General features: G+C 41.2%; 1 protein-coding gene across 15 annotated transcripts in view; it reads right to left on the bottom strand.

Moving 5' to 3' along the window:
* Positions 1–17,693, bottom strand: part of NRG1 (neuregulin 1) — a 464,304-nt gene that overhangs the window by 116,424 nt on the left and 330,187 nt on the right. The gene's annotated exons all lie outside the window — the stretch shown is intronic.

Raw genomic sequence — 17,693 nt, 5'->3', positions numbered from 1 at the left:
CAAGCAGACAGTACGCTTCCCCTCCTACACTAGCCAGCTTAAGAAGTGCCAGTATCATCCCAACAGTGTCTATTAGGGTTAGACATAGGCTAATTAAAAACCTATGCAGCTGAGGTCTAGTCAGCATTAATAATGAGCTGTAGCTGTTTCCACCACCTTCCACCCTCCACCTCTTTCAATAAATAAATAAATAAATAAATAAATAAATAAATAAATAAATAAATCTCTGTGCATGTATGTAGTTACAGGAAACATAATGCATTATTAATGTGGCTGCAGCTGCTAGAAAGTTCAGGTTTACTGCCTACCATTGTAGAGGTAAGTTGTAGCTACTGGCAACAGTCAGCTCACTGGTGCATTAGGTAATGAGAGAGTTTCCAAGGGTGCCAACAAAAGTAGCTGAATAATACTGGGTATGTGGAAAATCACAGAAGCAGGGCAGGATGAGGGGTCTGAAACTATCACTAGGGCAGGCAACTGTGGTCAACCTGTAGGAGTTATTCCAGGAAGAATTAACTTGTGACTGTAAGGTTTTGTATTTTCTTTGATCCACGAATGTGATTATGTTCAAATGCAGTTACGCAAGTCAGAAGTCTCTAGAGACCAGGCAGAGAGGAAACAGGTATAGACAGCAGCACAAGACAAAGGACCCCAAGTGAAGGTCTTTATCAAGCCCTTTTCCCACAGAAACAACGCAATGTTCACACTGAGCTGCAGAAATCCCCACGCACATCCTATGATTTCAAGGAATATCAGACAAGTCAGGCCAGAAGTGCTCATTTCCTGGCATACTGAACAATGATCTATCATTGCAGACATGTATCTGTCAAGCTGATATCTGCACACACACGCTCACAAAATGCCTTTCAGATTTCATTTTCTAGTTATCCTGAACAGCATACTATGCTGCATACAAATATAGAAACCAAGCCAGAACCCCTGACACAAAGGCTAAGAAGCAGCAGAACAATACGGTGTGACTTGAACAAGTAATAAAGTTACGGATTAGATGCATGGATTAAAGCCACAGAAATTAATTCAAACCAGCTTCCCTAGCAGGATGCCTTTGTGTAGACACAAACCAAGCCAGTTTTAGGTGTTTCTTTCTTTTTTTCCTTTTTTTTTTTCTTTATTTTTTTCCTCATAAGGCTCCTTGGTTCCTTTCCTGTACAAATTTATAACTCCTTGATACTCTGTCTAAAATCTGAAAACTGGAAAAAGCAGCAAGGAGCTGTCCGAAAGCTGAAGAATCTGGAGCTTTTCCCACATAGTGTGGGAACATGTGTCACATGGGGTGTGACAGGGATACACCAAAACAATGTAAGTAGACTTCCTTCCTCATAGGCCAGAGGGAAAGACCTTGGTCTGGAGCAAGAACCAAGGGGTTTGCCTGAAATTTGGAACATGTAACATTAAAGTTTTGCTGTCCCAGATCACTTGTAGTAACTGAACAGGTCAGGGACAAGAACTGCTGCAGAGTAGTGCTGCCGCAGCATCTGCCATTTAGGTCATGGCCCCTGACTTCACCCTGCTGACTGTGAGCTTTCAGTTGTAGTTTCCTGCTGGCAAGAAGCTGCTGTTTCTTCTTCCTACAAATTGGGCATGATGAGATGACCTTCTCTGTTTTAAGTGGTAACATTTAACTACAGCCTCTTCAGCTGCCCCCTGCCATTGACAAATTCCCTATTGCAAACAGGGTTTTAATGGTGCTGTGGGAAACTGTACTCAGATGACACACAGAAATCCTTCGGTAATTATTTCAGCTAATCCTATTAAGAAAGAAAAGCTTTCAATTGCTAAAGAAAAAAAAAAAAAAAAGACAACTTAAGAGAAGGAAAACACCAATGAAAATTAAAGTGCCAAACCCTTCCATCATCTTTTCTTATGAAACATAAGAAAAATTGCATTACGTGAAATCAAAGAATTTTTAGCATTTTAAGACTCTTCATAAAAAATAAGAAAAAAGTTACTTTAAATGCCTATGAATTCAAAAGGCACCACTCTGCTTTCATCCATGCGTCTTACTTATACTTTACTGGTCCACATTTCAACTTGAATATTTTCCAAGTAAAAGAGACAGATGTTTACAGAACATGCATAATTTCACAAGGATTTTCTCTATGCTCGAAATATATGCTGCAAGAAGGAGATCGAATTTATGATCCCCAAATTTGCTGTTATTTTAATGCTACAGTAACACCACAGCAGTAAAGTTAACTCTTTCACATTTCCATCAGAAATTCAGCTAGTGTTTAAAATGACAGTGGCTTGATCTATTGAGCAATAAGAAGAATTATTCCTCTATGGCCATAAGCCAAACAAGTAATCTTTTAATAAGGCATGTGCAGTCACTGCATTTCTTTTATGAGAAGAAAAAATATGGTTCCAAAAAATGTGCTTAGGCATCAAAAAATGGGCACATTTTTTGTTGTGTCTAACACAGGCACAAGTTTTCATATGCTCTTATGCACCTCAGTTCCCTACCTGCACCTGCCCAGCACTCAGGGCTCTCCTTTATTTCTTATCCTAAAGGGTGCTGCATGAGCCAGAACTGTTCTTCAGACCTTTTTATCATGGCGGACTTCACCCAATGTGTAAGTAGCAGCTTTTGGGTTTACTTTAAAGTCAACAGATGTGGTTACCCTTTTTCTTCTCCCTTGGGGGCAGTTTCCTTCTCTCCTAAGAGCACAATTTCAATGCCAGCACTGCAGGCTGTCTTAGGGCAACTTATTTCCAAGTTACTCTTGCTGAAGAAAATGTCCAGCTTTGCAGAAAAAAAAAGATAAAACATTTTCTACTCTAAAGAGATGAACCACTGAAGCATTTTTCCTAAAGCTTGTGGATTGTAGAAACACATGTTGAACATTTAGCACAGTTATTCAGTGATGATTGAATGTTCCCCCTCTCCTTTTTTTTTTTTTTTTTTTTTTTTTGGGGGGGGTTGGGTGGGGGGGGAAAGGGAGGTAGTTTTTCCTTTAAGTGATGTGTCGAGGACTGTGGGATAGGCATGACTGGAGACAAATTCCACCATCTGGGTCATCTCCAACAGCCTGGATGTCTGCACAGAACCTCTCTCAGCAAATGAGCATGGAACAACCTTTCTTCAGTGTTCAGGCTAATCCTAGTAGGAAATATTTTTAGTTTTGAGGCAGCAGCAGTCTCTCTGGGCATTCTCTGGGGTGTCCACACATGGTGCTCTGGGTTCATGGGCTGTTCCCTCAGGGACCAAGTGTCAGTATGGGATTCCCAGCCTACTCTTTTATAACAGTCCTAAAGGATGTGTTCAGGGTTGCTCAAGAAAACTGCCCTTTGGTCAGTGTGTCTTGCTCATGTGCCCTTACTGGACTGTCTTTCTTAAGCATCCAAGAATGTGCACTTGTGAATGTGGTCCCTGATACACTTCTGCAACCGCAGATGTATTAACTCCCTCAAGTAAAAGATTTAGAAAAAAGGAAGCAGAGTTGCATGTCTGTTAGAAGCTCTGGAAAACACCAAGGGAATGTTTGATGTCTGGCCATCAGCACTAAGTTGCGTTCACCCTGAGTGGGAGTGTGAAAACAGAGGAGAGGGATGCAGATTTGTGGGACCTCTCTCCTTCATTTATTTAGCAAATACAAGTAACTGTGAGCCTCCTTTACAGCCTCCCACCTAGTGAAAACACAGGGAAGTATTTTCATTGGTGCTGAGAAAACGTGAGAGTATCTATTAAAAACTACAGCCATCTCAGTAACACATGGCTGGTAATTAATGCATGAGTTAAAAAGCTCCAGCAACTAACTCTGAGCCTCTGTCCTCTCTGATACAGCTGCCTTTCTAGATGAGATCAAACACCTCATTTTATAAATCGATCGATCCCTTTCCCCTTCCCCAGATTCCTTTTCAAACATCTACATTTTCTCATAGTAACATTATGCACCATGTCTGAAATCGACACAATCATGGAGATTCCCAGAGGAATGTGGAGCACGGCTCATGTTGCTCTTGCTGCACAGGAAATGCAACCGTTCTTACTCATCCTTCCTCTATAATGAAGAGTCAGATTCATTGTCTTGCTCTGCTGAGGAGGAAATTGCTGCATAATCTCCTTCCACAGCTAGACAATCCCCTCTTTCCAAAGCAGGCTAAGCATGCAAATTCTCTGGACGTATTTGATGAATTTCTAATCACAGTGGATGAAACAACAGGGCAAAGGTAAACATCAGTGACAGAAGCCTTGTGCTGGCTCTCTCCTGAAGACATATTTTCTCTGTATTTACACCCACATATTAATTGTGTCCACTCTGAGACAAATAAACCATAATCAGATCAAACTGTGGCCAATCCTAATGTCTGTTAGACATCTTGAAAAGACACACACCTCTTGCTCAGCATTTCACACGGGCCACTGAGGCTCCCAAAGCCTTGCAGTTTATGATCTTACAACAATATAACAAGGGAGTGCCTTCTGCCGATCAGGATGTCCCCATCCACTGCTTGAGCTCTGGGAGGGACCTCTGCAGGCTGCCAGAAGCAGGCCAAATTACACTTCTCCAGCCTGCCAGGAAGTTTTTTTGGCCTCTGTGGTCAGAGTCTACTGTATGGGAAACAGACACTTAAAAATATATATGTATTTCTTCATCCGGAAAAAGAAGTGAAAACAGAAAATCTTATCAGCCTCTGAGAAACACCTATTTGCTCGGGCCCTCTTCAGGTCAAGAGAAAAGATCTGATAGTTCCACGGGAATGTGTATTCCCTCACTGCACTAACAAAAACAATTGCTTCTTATGCAAGGTCTAGTAAGCCTCTTACTTTAGCATATAAGTCAATCATTAATCACTAGAAGGCAAGGAAGACATTTGCTGGGTAATAAAGCAATTCCACAGCTTTCCTTGAAGACTCTTTTTACATTCTCCTCTATTTTTCAGCCTTGCCCACAGTTAGAGACAGCAATCAGTAAAGCACTGTCACATTCTGGTGCTCTGTGTTCCCACATCAATCATGTTCAACACTATTCAAGGTGTCAGAGACGGCATGCAACTCCAGCCTCAACATTTGATTGTGTGGCTTGCTGCTGTAGCTGTTTCTAGTCGATGCAGACAAGGAATGAGGAGAGGCAGCACACTGAGAGAAGATTATGCTGCAGTTATTGGCTTAGGGTTTAATCGTCCATTGTCCCTGTCTGCCCCGTCTCTGTAAGGTAGGACAGCCCCCTTCCAAAGTCACTGGACTCTGGGTGGCCTCACAACGAGGAACCTGATCCGTGGCACTACGAAGTGGTGGCTGCTATGGGAGAGCAGGAGGGAGCTGGAGACAGTGACCAAACAAGATTACAGAAGAGACAAGACGCCCTGCAGATATAACTAGGGGAGAAATATGAGTCAAAAAGGCTGAGTTACCTCTCACGGTCACAGCTTAGAAGGAAACTCACTTAGCAAAAGCATCAGACCAGTCTCGGAGGCACCAACTGATGCCTGCTGCCCGAGACAGGTCTCTGGGCTTGGCGGGTCAGGGAGATGAAGCACCAAAGTGCAAATGCCTCACACATGATCAGCTTCACGAGCTGGCAGATGGGACTCTCATATGAGAGCCACTAATATTTCAATCTCAACAAGAAGGAATTGGTGTTCTCTGTTTTCTCACTTACTTCCCCCTGCTTTTGTCTTTGCGGATGGAAAAGGTTTAGTCTTCTCCATTCATCACTCTGACTGAACATAATACACTGTTTGCTTATATGTCTCAGGAAAAGCCAAAAATAAGGCTGACATGTCCTTGATCCCACCTCTGTCTTGTCATATATAGAGTGATTGACTGCCCCCGTAAGAAAGGTGGTATGATGTGCAGAGACCATGCTGAAAATCAACCCAAATACCTGCTTTCTGCAGAGCTACTGAAGGCCAAGGCAGGAGCCATAACTAGGGCTGAGGAAGAAATAACCCTCAGAGATCAGAAAAATATGTAGAACTCCTGAAAGACTTTCTGGGCCCCTACTTGTGAGCATTTCTTATAAATGCTGTAATAGCCATCGTCACACTGATGACTTCCTGCAGTAACAGAAGGGGAGACACCAAAGATACAGCACCATTCAAGAAATGGACAGTGATAGCTGGTTGAGACAAAGGCTCAGCAGAAATGCTAGTTCATGCATACATGCTTCTGCTTGCTGAGATGAGCCTTTCCTGCACCCAGCCACCCCTGTAGCATGGGATTACAGCAGAAGCACTTGAGAGCAGCAAATCTGAACAAAAATGACAACCCATTCTCTGCTTGACTCCTGTTCTAGGAAGTTAGCTGATCCTTGTTTTTTCTTAATTATTATTATTATTATTATTTTAAAGAATCCTTTTCTCTTTAAAGAAGTTTCAAAATTTTCAGTAATCCTGTGTCAGTTTTTCAACAGTAGCTGATTGTTTCAACAACAGCTACTTGATTCACACCTTCTTTTAAAAATTTGGTAATAATATTTTTGGCTCACTCTTTTTTGATTATTATTTTTTCAATCCAGAGAAGATTCTCCATCCAGTGTTTTATCCATGCTGCTTTAGGGCTATTGTGAATGACAGTCTGATATTTTACAAGATATTTATAGACGAAAAGAGCTATTCCTCAGGATAAAATTGATCCTGAGGATCCTGTTCCTAAGGAACAGATTTCTACTGCATTCAGAGGAAACCATTCTTCCCCTGCACCCCTGAGTGGTGATCTGCTAATACTGCCCATGTGTGCAAAAAAATTCATTTGCACATTTCAATTGAAAAGCTCCATTTGCTCAGCCTGCCTTATAGCTCTGTTTTCTTGCTGGGGTGAATATTAGGTCTCTGAAGCATGCATATTATCCAGTGAACATATAATTACAAATGTAATCCACATCCAATTATCTGGAGTTTTACTGCATATTTTCTATACATAACTCAACAATAAGTACAACAACACATTAACTCTCCAGGTGTCCATTTGGCTGAAAGAATTAGTAAAGTGCTGACATTTAGCTGATGTCCTCTAAAGTGTAATTCACTTGCAGCACTGCTGCCAACAAGAGAGGTCACTTATACACTTGGTGTACGGTGCATAAGTCATCGGATAGACAGAATAGATCACAGAATCACAGTGTGGTTGAAGTTGGAAGGGATCTCTGGAGATCATCTGGTCCAAACCCCTGCCAAGCAGAGTCACCCGGGGCATGTTGCACAAGATAGTGTCCAGGTGGGTTTTGGGTGTCTTCAGAGAAGGAGGCTCCAAACATGCAACTGTTTAGGGTAAACAGTCCCTAAGCCATACATAATTTCCTCTCTCCTGCCTCTGAGAGATGCAACTTTCACCTCGTGCACAGCCTTAATGTGCTGTCTGAACACAGGTAGACAGGATTTCAGACTCGTGTTACCTCCCATGAAGTCTGGTATTGATCCATCTAACCGTGTTATCAGGGATCACAGCTACATTTGCTTGAGTACTAGTCTACCAAAGACATTCCGGAATCCATATTCATAGCATTCCTCCCCTGGACCTTTCTTAGCTTCTTCTTTCCTCCAAAGTGACAAATATCTAAAGGAGTTACAAGCAACTATTCTGTATATGTAGCTTGCCTATGATCAGAGACAGCAGTTGATTCAAAGCTCATCACACCAGAAAAATGAAATACTAGTTCTGCCTCAAGACAGACAGACGTACATTTGAATGAGCTACATTGCTGCTGTAGGCGCTTGCTCATACTTCCTGCAAAATTAGTGTTTCAGATTCCTCTGACACCTCACAGACTCTGAGACAACCGTTATCCTACTGTCTGTCAAGCAGTAGTTGCCATTGTGGCAACTAATGGGTTTTGCATAGATCATTAAAACATTCAGGAACTCTGCATAGCCTGCAGCTTGTTTTAATCCAAAGATTTCCCACCGGAAAGTGGAAGGAAAGAGCAGTTCTAGGGAAATAATAAAAGTCATACTAATGGTATACAGAGTATAGTACAAGGTTAGATTCCAGCCCTGTTTCCCGATATCTCCTGTGGAGTCAGTGGAATTACTCTGTGTTCGTAGTGCTTTAAATAAAATTAAATTAAATATTAAGGAATTCAAACAAACAAAACAAAAAAAATCAATGCTAGTTTTGGACTTTCTTGGAATGGAAAAGCAGGGGGGATGGCATTTAATCAGGCTAATGTACCAGACATTTAAACCTACTCTTCTCTCAGAACAATAACTAAACTGTTCAACTAATGCCCCAGGGCACTGGACGCCAGCACTTAAAAGGATACGACAGAATTTCGGCTACAACTGAAAGAACATCCCCGGTTTCTATACATTAAAACACAAATATTTCAAATGGACAAAAGCCTCACATGTGGTTAGCTCACTTCTAATTTGAGAAGACTAGAAAAATCTTCCTGCAACTGACAGTCTGTGACACAATTGCAAGCAGAAGACTTACTGAGTAGGTTTCTATGTGGTAGGTAGCTGTGGCCTCTGCCACAGCCAGAATAACCAGCTAGATATCTGCCTGCAAAAGAGACAGTAGTGAAAAAAATTCCCTGGAGTACAGCTTATCTTTTCCTTTGAAAAATCAGCCATTGCTGTAATACTCCCTAGCAAACCTGCTGACATTTTGGAAGGCTCTAGGGAGAATCTCTAAATACCTGTCAGACACTTGATTGCATTATTATGAATTGTGTTTCAGATCATCGTGAATATTACCAGAAAAATATCAGTAATAGAGTTCAGTTTTTCACTTTCCAAATCTCAGAAAAATAATGACTTCATTACCTTCTGAAGGGTTATTACCACCCTATGTATAAATGCTAGACTTTAAGATAAGCTCAACAGCGTGCAGTCTGTAAAAGCTTTAGGCTGCAGAGATCTGTCTAGTCAAGTCCTTCCTGACTCAACATCAGTGCTGAACATTTGTAGCTTTGAAGCAAGGAGCTTTTCTGTGCTGAATAAACAAAACAGAAACAAATGAACAAACAAAAAGCCAGATGCTCAGGGCTGGAAAAACAGTTGTGTCCTCTGCTGGCTTGGGGCTGGAGAGTACTGAGCGTGGCCCCATCTTTCTGTTCAAGATCAGTAAAAAGGATTCAGTGCATGGACCATGTCGGTCAACTCAGGAGGCCTGTGGTGTGATGCCAGCTGCTCTTTCCCCACGAGGACACCATGGTGGGAAAGGAACCAGGGCAGCCTGAAGGAGACAGGGCTGTGCCCTTCATTAAAAATAATTTATACCAGCGTTTTTCCGGGTTCCGGAGTCTAAATTGTGGGAAGGCTGTCTCTTAGCCCATCCAAGTGGCAGTTTTATGGCACGAATATGACTGCTGAATTCCCTCTGATATGGTATAAAGTCACCCAGGAGTGTTTGGGGGTCGCAACATCTGTTGGGATAATGCAGGAGGACTGTTTATTAGAATGAAGAGAGCTGAACTGGTGGTGTGGCACCCATACTGCTGCCTGGGAAGGGTCTTGATGCACTCATTTCTTCATAATGTGCCCAGGTGGCTGGGAAAGCGGCAGCTGGTTAGAGGCAGAATGATGCAAGGAAGCATGTCAATGATGGAGTGAGCAAAAACTGCTCCAGCACTCCAGTGCACTTAGCACCCTCAGCCTCCCTTCACTTAGCACCCTAGGCTTTGCCTTTATGATCATGCATCATAAATTAGAAATGCCCCATGCTATTTCATCTTGCAACAGGGTTGATGCAGTTTGGAAATGGGAGGGCCATGGAAAATTTCTTCTCTTGTAACAAGCAAATCCCTACAGTAGGGAATACTTGGACTTACTTTGCTAATAGATCTCAGACAGCTAGATGCTGTGACTAATATAATTACTAATAACACTAATGAGCTCTGTATATTCATAATAAAGTTGAAATGACCAGCATGAACAGCGGGCAGTCAGGGTAGGAAATCTAAAGAAATTCAAGCACCTTCATATATATATATATATATATATACATATACACACACATATATATGTCTTCACCAAAAGAACATATTGACATGCACAAGACATAATTAATAAAGGACAATTCCTCCAGGGCACAGCTTTTTGAAAAAAACAAACAAACAAACAAACAACAAAAAACAAAAACACAAAAGAAAACAACAAAAAAGGTTGTTTGTTGCTCCTTGCCATGCAGTTCCACACAACTGCAAGTGTAACTCCAAATTACTGGCTAGCTAACTACTTTTAAACATTTAGAAGGATGTACACCTAGTGGGAAGTTGGCTGTAAAAAGCTGCTCTCTAATTGCTGTAGTGAGCACAGTGATTCATTCTCATCACTGTACAGGGGGAGAATCTCAAGAACAGCAGAAACCATTAGGAACCTGCGGGAACATTTTGATAATGAAAGTCACAGGAGATACAACTTTCCCACTTTGCATCCAATTAGGAGAGGTTACCAAAAGGCAATTTAGAAGAGATGTGGACATGAAAGATGGGATGGTAATTTCTTCCCAAGGGTTTAGCTTGGCTTCCACTGCACTGTCAGAATACGTAGGAATAGAAACATGAAGGAAATTCACTGCTTTTTATTTACCTGGTAGGAATATACTGCAAGTTGAGTCTCTGCTGTAACATACCACTGTGTGGAGAAGTTAATGAGGGGATACAGTGATAGCTCTTCAAAGCCATACAGCTATGAAAAGATCACATTTATGTATACGGTGCTGTGCCTATGGCTTATGAAATATAACTTCTGACATGCAGTTTGCATTTCTTTAAGATGTAAAAAGTAACTTATCAAGGAATTATTTTTTAAGCAAGCTGAACTTACTCAAAGCCACAAACCTTATGAGTTATTTTGAAGATAACAGAGTATTTTTTGTTGATCCTTTAAATACTGCTGTGGAATCCTCTGATTTCATCATCTAGAAACAAATCCAACTGAATGCTGAGGCAGTTTCAGTTATTAAACTGGATGGGATTCCATGGGCTCCTGCTGTGGAATCAACAGAGCCTAGGAGACAAGGCAAATAACTCTGAGGGGTATCTTTCCTTCCCTTACTGCTCTCTAAGAAAGTTTGTTCCTTCTTCTTAGACAATGGTGTCTGCCTTTGGTGGTTTACAAGAACTGACTGAACAGGAAGCTCAGCATGGAAGCAAAGCATCAGACCTGTCTCTTGACTTCCTTGTGTTTCATCCATTTCTGCCTCATCACAGATTCTTCCACTGCCAGACCACTAGCTTGAAACAACATTTCATGGACCAGGGCCCTGCAATGCCATAGAGTGTCTCTGTTTACAGCCGATGCAGCCTAAGATGTCCCCAGGGAGAATGTGGAATAGAAAGCCCAAAACACATCATCTAAGAAAATCAGGTATACTGATCAGGTATTCTCTGCCAAAGGAAGCCCAGCAAAACCTCCAGGCTTGCTGGACAATTCAGCTTTGAAAACCCACATCCCTTCAGAACTACCCTTTTCCTTGTGACTTTCCCACCAACAGTGACACAGAGGACTGTGTATTGCCAGTATCACCTGGGGTGCCTGAGGGCGAAGTCTCTCAAGGGTTTGGCAGGTATTGTTGGAAAATAGGTGGAAGATAAAGAGATTAACAGAATTTGTGGACTTCAGGGGTAAATTGGTAATTGCCTGTTGTATTAATCTTACTCTGTACTCATGCAGAACACATACATCTTTGAGCACCTGTTTTTGTCACAGTCACAGCACCACAGAATTCTTCCCATGGAAGATACAGCCACCAAAAGACCAAGGTCATACCACCAACAGTTCCCTGTGCTCAAGCCTGCATCTTCCATGTCAGTATAGGTTAGGCTAGCAAAACAGAAAGATGTTGATTTGGATCTCTGTTGAGTATATAATACATGTAACTTCAGCATATGGTAGGGAGAAGAAACCAAAAAAGGCATAAACTGTTAAGAAAAATTTTGATGTGATTAGAGCCTCTGGAAAGCCCTCAGTGACACCAGGTCTTATCAGCAGACCCCTGAAGCCAAATTCTGTTATCCAAATTTACAGGGTCTCAGAAACTGAGGTTCCGACATACTTGGGGATTCTGAAAAATGTTAGGAATAGAGCCCACATTCTCCTTTCCCTGAGATTCAGATGAAGGAGCATTTATGATCTGTCTTTTGGCCAGCTACACTGTAGTGAAGGTGTCTCCCACTCTACCAGTGAAGAGACATTCAGTTTTTAGCTTATCTTAAGTAGTTTTTGAAGTACATTCATGAGAGTTTTCTTGGGAAAACAAGGTGCAAGGCCTTCCAGGGTCACAGTTACCCTATGGAGTAGATACCACCACTGTAATCAAAATCAATGGGTCTCTGTCCATAGAGGCAATCCTACCCCAGGCTGTCACTGATGTTTAAAAATAATATCTTTTTGACATCCTGAACCGCAAAGAATTAGATTTTTTTTTTTTTTTTCTCCCACAGAGATACATTTTCCAGGAGGTTTACATTTGGATTTGAGTTGCAATCTTAGAAACACAGTTTTGAGAAAACATTTAACCCTTCTGACCCCTTCTGCTGAACGATGGGAAGAGTTTCTGTGAGAACCTTGGAGAGGGGAAGATCCATAATATGTTAAAGGCAAAGGGAGGTGGGTCTGTGAAATTTGTTCAGGAAAAAATCAAGCAAAAGAAAAGGTTCCAGGCTCTTTTACAACATGTATGCTAGTAGAGTAGCCTGTCACATGGTTGGTGGTGCTTTTTGTGGTGTAATCCATGACATCAGGAAAACAGTCTGAAATAAACAGATCTAAAACTTTGCCTTCATCATTATACATGTATACTTTTAAAACCTATATATGTGTGTATCCTTATACATAAGACACTATTGCTTCATCATTTAGAAATACTGAGAGAAGTGCTAGCCTCATAGATTTATACCTATATGTGCAAATATACAGATTACTAAAGCCAATGTCCTAAAAACCCTTCCACTCTGTAACTCTGTTAAAGCTTTATAAACTGTTCCACTGATTCCTTTGTGACTGTTATGTCAGCTTCTTCTAACGTTAATATTGCTCATTGCCTTTTACCTCTGTGACCTTTGACAGAAAACAAAACAAAACAAAATAAAGCAAAACAAACCACCAACCACCAAACTACCCCAAATCCCCACACCTCAGCACAGAAGAAAACCGACTTTCTAGTAGCGGTGTTATTTCATAAGTTTGACGTGTGCAGTCTTCCCTGTGGAGCTGCCTAACCCAGCTCAGGTCCCCACTGCCAACTGAAGACCAAGGCTAGGAAACCAAGAGCATAACTACAGAGAACCCTGCAAGATTAAGCATTTTGGAAGCAGACATTTAATGTCACAGCAGCCTTAGACCAAAACCACATGAAGGCTGAAAGCCGTGTTTCTGGGAAATATTACCTATTCACATGAGTTTGCCCTATCTGCAAAATTTAAACACAGGAAATAGGATTTGTCATGCCAGATCAAATCATAAGGGTGCTGAAATCACCACTGTTCTGTCCATTGTGATTAGTGTCCACTGTGGAGAAAGAAACTGGAAAATAATGCTCTACCATATTTTAACAGGAATCTTTGTTCTATAAGCATCATTCCACTAACCAGGAGACTTAAATTAATTTTACATTACACAAGAACTAGAGAACTAGTCATCTGACCTTTCCTTAATCACCCACTGTATCCTTACAACAGTGCAGAGTATTTTCTCTGCACCAGATTGTTCAGGGAAATAAAAACATTGAAATAAAAAAGTAAAATGCATGATGTGGTATAGTGCTTTCCTGTGACCCACTGTCCCACCAACTCATCAGGTATATGGTTTTCCTGGAGAAGCAGCCTCTGAGCCCATGAAATGGGTGAATTACATGCCAGTAGTTGAGGATGTCAGACTAATATCTTGTAAAAGCAAGGAGTCAGCCAGGAGTCTGACTTTGACCTGAATAATTGCCTCCACCATCTGAATTCCTTGAGTTTTTCTGATTAGTTACAGTATTTTCCTCTTCCCATCCTCTTCCCAAGTGACTCTGCCCTGTTACTGGACTCTCCTAAAACAGTTCTGCTGTTTCATTTGAAGGAAGCCAAACAAACCAGAAGAAACTACTTTAGTACAGAAACTTTGCTTATACTATGCATATACTATGTATATCTTTTAAGGTACCACAAAGTCATATTATATCTTAAAAGGACTGTGGTTCACACAGACCTCAAAAAGTAGGAAAGTCCTCAGAGAAAAATTTCACTATCCACTCTGTGTTTTCTTGATCTAGAGGTTTGGATAAAAATCCTGAAGACAGAAGAAACAGCCACATGAAGCCTGTGTCATCAGGATCCAAAGCTTTTTGTCTTCTAGAGGTGACAATTCATGTTTCTATGGTTCCTGGACAACATGCATGTTTTCTGAAAGCAAATGATGTCAGGTACTAGATAAAATAGTGTGGGGAAGACTGGGCCCAATTTAGCAGATGAAGGAAAGCAGAAACTAGCAAAAATTTAACTTGGCTCTTAATATTTTAGGACACATATGATTTACTGGCCAGGCTTCTTGCCTTGCAGATGCAAAATATTCCTGTTAAAAATACTCTATAAAATGATGATCCTAACACCATGTCAGAGAAGGTTTTACTGTTCATCACAGAACATTTTTACAAATCAGCTCAATATTTTACATGATAAAATGTGACAGGTAAAAGGGCTATATGCTGTATCTGCTTTCCATTTAATATGCAGGTTGGAATTTGCTATTGTGCTATGAGAACACGAAATGCTAAGAAGGTATCTTGCTATGCCAGGCCTGCAGCTTGCAAATAATTAATTCCAGAGAGAAGAGATGAGCAGTCCTAACTGACTACTATTTTTTTTTTCTCTGCATAGTGTTAAAAGGCCTGTGTGAAAGTCTGATGGAAAATAAGTTTACATTAACCTATGGGACAGATGACCAACATTTTGTCATCTAAAGAAAATTTCTCTGCACTCTTCTGAAAAAGTGGGACTAGCCTACCACCCATTTTCCATCAATACCCAGGAGGGTACCATACTATAAGGCACAAAACAGAGAATATGCTCCATGCAGATCCATCTTTATGGCTGTTGGCTCACCATTTTGCACATGTGGACAATCTGAATTGAGAATGCCAGAGTAAGAAATCAGTTCTGGAGCAGGCACTACACAAGATGCCCTGTCTCTTCCTGAGGATGTGTCTCCACAGATATTATGGGAAGCAGCCCTTATTGAGGCAGCACAAACAAGGGCATGTAGGTAATGCTGCAAGATGCATCTAAGCAAATGCTTCTCTCCCTGATGGTTAGTCAGAAATACCTTCCCATATACTGATTTTAACCCTTAAAGCATGGGTTTCAAAACTGTTGTTGATCTTAGAAACTGTACACTAAGCTATTGAGTTATGATGGTCTATACACCTGCATCGTGCTGTAGATCATTCCCATACCAACAGGGGATGTGACCAGCATAGACACCCTGCAGCCAGCCACTCCTCTTCACCCCCCACTCCCTCAATATATTCCTGTAGCATACCTCCATCAGCAGAATACCTCCATCAGGAAGCTGTGTGCTGTGCTGATGATTTTAAGCCTGGAAGCCTCATTGCTTTTGCATTTCTTTCCAGGTATGTTCAAGTTTACAAACAAGAATGCAGCTTTTGGGACCACTTTTCTAAATAAAAGGACTGCCATATGTATGCTATTTTTGCCTGTTAGTAAAAGGCCAAAATTCCTTTAACAACAAGACCCAGAAGAGAAAAAAGACCTCCACGTTTTCCTTCTCTAGTCTTGAATGCAGTTGAATGAGCCTATAAAACCAAGGCACTGGGGTGAAGTATCAGATTTACTTTTTCCAGAGCAAAATAAAGTTACAGGGTTATAGGAGACTTGTTTCAGCGCTTTGCAGCCCTGAAAGGGGATAAAAATGTCTTCCATCAAATTGTTCTGATATGCTTAAGAATGACCTCTGCAGTCCTTGGTAGTGAGAGCACACAGTGCTCTAATCATTGTTGGTTTGTTCACTTAATTCAGCAAGAAAAACAAACAGACAAACAAACAAACAAAAAACCACAGAGAACTCCATAGTTAAGGAAAATGAAAGTTCTGACTTAGATTTCAATATTACACAGTACAAAATAAACAGTATGATCCTAGGGGTGGGATGGCAGGAAGTTGGAAGCATTTCTACCTGTTAGGGGCGTTGTTAGCAATCGCAAGTCTCACGAAGTCTTACATTATGAAACAGTACACAAAAGCACAATTTTTCTCCACCACCCTTGGATTATTTACTCAACAACTAATCAGCCTATCGTATCTTCCTCTTCTCCCTTACTACAGCATGGAGACTCACACTTTCAAAACATTTGGAGTACATGTGTACATAAAAGGAGTAAAGGGACTTTCATTTTTGGGAACTTAGTTGTGGAGTGTCCTGCAGAGATGGAATGTTTTGAAAATTTTGCTCTGAATATCTGTCACTGGAATTCCCCAAAAAGGAAAGCCTGACACATGTCTGTTCACTCGTGAAAGCTCGGGGGAGAGAACCTACTTAATCAATCTGCTGTTCTCAGGTCCTTCCCAGCGTCTGGCCAACAGTGACAGTGCTGGCATGTTCTCTGAAACATCTGCTATTGTCTGAGAAGTGGAAGGAAACAGTTTATTTTATCTCCTGTAGCTGTTACAAGATTGACAGTGACAAGTGTGAAATGGACATGTCCCACTGAAATTCAGAAAAGAAAAGCCCTAAGCAACTTTAGAATGAGTACGTGGACTCAATTCCCTCATTGCTCTGTAGTGTGAGTAGACGTCCACATCTGTTAGCAATAAACATCAGCTCCCTCCTGCTTTGTAGTACTTTTGCTACACCAGATAGACAGCAATGTCCAATGCTGCTCTCTCTCCCCCATTACTTATTTTAGTGACTTGGATACTATTACTCCCAATTTACATAAATTCAACTGAGAACAGAACAGAAAGAAATAACTGTTTGAAATTGATCCAGGATTTACTTCTGCCTTCCCTGCTGCTATACTTTGGAGGAAAAAGGCGACCAAAAGCATGTACAGTTCTCACCTTGCTGGCAGAAAGCTTTTCGATCTTTTAAAATAACCTATCAGATTTCTAAAATTCCTTCAAGACACACTTACAACACTTACCAGACTAATAGCTGAGAAGACAATCTACCAAAATAAACCTGTGTCTCATATAAAATATGAAAAATGTTCAGAATGCTGTGTCAGGGGACTTGGCCTTGACCATTCCTCTTTTGCAGCTACTGTAGCTATGAGATGAAAGTTAAGGGCATCTATGTATAGCTTACTACAGAGCACACACAATATCTTATAGGAACACTGGAGCTGTCAGGTTGAATGACAACAACACTGGTCTATTTTACCTGACATCACATTGCATGGCAGCTAGCAATACATAGTGGCATAGAAGAAGGTAACATCCTACCTCCTGCAACACCACTGACTTTTATGGTATGAAGTGTCCTCCTAGACTGCACAAAGCCAGGCTGAGCAGGTGGGGGGTCTGTATCTAGATAAAAGATGGAAGGTTCTGCCTGATGGCTTTCAAGGGTGAAAGTGCATAGCACAATGACTGGAAAGCACGCTTTCCTGGGAAACATCACTACAGAGGAAAAAAAGAGTCACCTTCATCACACATGAGTTGGAAACTCCCAGTGTGCCACCAAGATGAGCAGAGAAACAACCTTCCATCTCTTTCCCAAGAGTCCTCTGTCCCAGCAGAGGTAAGATGCACAACGAGGTGCCCTTGCCTTCCTCATTCTGTTCC

The sequence above is a fragment of the Anas platyrhynchos genome, chromosome Z, assembly GCF_047663525.1.
Source record: "Anas platyrhynchos isolate ZD024472 breed Pekin duck chromosome Z, IASCAAS_PekinDuck_T2T, whole genome shotgun sequence".
NCBI lineage: Eukaryota > Metazoa > Chordata > Aves > Anseriformes > Anatidae > Anas > Anas platyrhynchos.
This window is presented reverse-complemented; position numbering and strand designations above follow the sequence as displayed.